Raw genomic sequence first — 1,929 nt, forward strand, 5'->3', positions numbered from 1 at the left:
CAGTTCCCACCATGATAGACCACACCACAGTTCCCACCATGATAGACTGCACAGTTCCCACCACGATGAACTACCTCCTCAAACAACAAGACAAACTGAACTTTCCCCTTAAGTTGCTTTTGTCGGGAATGTTGTCACAACAGTGGAAAAGAACTAGCGTGTTAACATAAACCAGATGTAGCCAAATCCAACAGGAGAAATTTCACATTCCTCAAACATTTTACCTCCTAAAATATTATTCACCCTGTGTTCGCGGTATCACTGTTCCTGAGACGTCAAAATCCTTATCATCTCTCTTCATAGCAAGAAATGACCCTCCCCATCTTGGCATCATCTTGAGGAACACTCCTGGCCTAAGAAGGGGACCTCAGTATGACAAACCAGGAATCAGCAGTGCCCGCCATGACCCTGGCTCGAGGGCTGGGTGTCTGAGGAACCAGTCCTGGCGGCAGGTGGGATAAGAACGGCCGCTTTAGACACGAGCAAGGGATGCCACAGCGGAGGGCATCTCTTCCAGTCACTGTGACTGGTCGATGGGAAGCAGGAGCCGCACTAACAGAGAGAATGACGGGTCAGGCAGAGGCCTGATTTCTGAAATCAACTGTGCCTGACGCTGGAGCCCTCTGAGCGTCCCTCGGTGACTGCCTTGTACCACTACCTCCCCACGGCACTTGCAATTTGGGGTTCCAGGTTCTGTCTGGTAACCAGCATCACTGTTATCGGGCATGCGTTTGTGCCTGGTGACCAAGTCTGTTAAGTCCTGCCCAGGACACATGAAGCCCCACACAGCTTTAACCGCCTAACGGCAAAGGCACACTCCTGTTCTAAACCCTGTGGCTTTTAGGCTCCTTCTTGGTGTCAGCTGGCTGCCAGCCTTCCTCCTGAGTGTCCTCACACCCCCGGCCATCACCCCTTGTGTTAAGTCCATCCTCTGAAAACACTAAAATAATGGGGCCGGGATGCAGCTCCATGCTTAGGAGCGTTTTCCGCTCTTGCCGAGGACCAGCATTTGGTTCCTAGCAACCAGAGGTGGCCTACTGCTCACTCCAGTCGGGGGACCCGACACCCTCTCTGGCCTCTGCAGGCACCTGGCATGACTGGGGCGTACAGATACATATGCAGACAAACGGAGTAGATACGTATGTATACAATGTAGTGTTTACTCACCTACATTAATTTTGTTTTAAAGTAAAAAAAATCTACTTAAAAAACAGAGAAAGAAATATTGGGGCTGTTAGCACTTAAAGGCTATTCTTGAAAACTAATTTTACAAGTTCTCTGAGCAGCAGACACACTGTGCCAGGGGCGTGCCCTCCAAGGCAAGTGTGTTGAAGGTGACAGGCAGCTTTGGCTTCATGTGTCTGCCTTTTGGGTCCTGTAGCCCCAAGCGACCCTCTCATAGCTGAGGCAGCAGAGGCCGAGGCTCTGGATTTAGTTTACAGGTTTCTGTCGGGTGATCAGTTTTCTGGACAAAGGTGTTTACCCCCCTGGACAAGCGGAGCTCAGCTGCCCCACAAAACACAAAAGCAACTCAACTTTGGTCTATAATTAGTGCCTCCACTGTCACAGTCAAACGCTTTCAGATAGCACAGCCCACCTGACTGCCTTTGATAAGCTGACTTGCATTTCCAAAAGAAACTGTGGTTTTCTAATGTGCTCTCACAGCACCCCCTATTTTGAGCCGCCAGTGAGAAAACACAGCTATAGTATTACCTTAAAAACAGCATGAAAGGGCCTCGGCCATCAGCCAATCTCCTTCCAGCAATGGGAACCTTCTAACCCTAGCCCTGGTAATGATCCCGCAAGCTGTTGGCTGTTATCACCACTCCACGTAGAAGACAGCAGTGAGTTCTGCTAGACAGTGGATCAAAGGAAAGGTTCCCTGAGTGGTGGCACAGCTGAGACTCGGAGCAAAGAGCAAAGACAACT

This window comes from Psammomys obesus, unplaced genomic scaffold, assembly GCF_907164565.1.
Source record: "Psammomys obesus unplaced genomic scaffold, mPsaObe1.curated_primary_1811, whole genome shotgun sequence".
In the NCBI taxonomy this organism is placed as follows: Eukaryota; Metazoa; Chordata; class Mammalia; order Rodentia; family Muridae; genus Psammomys; species Psammomys obesus.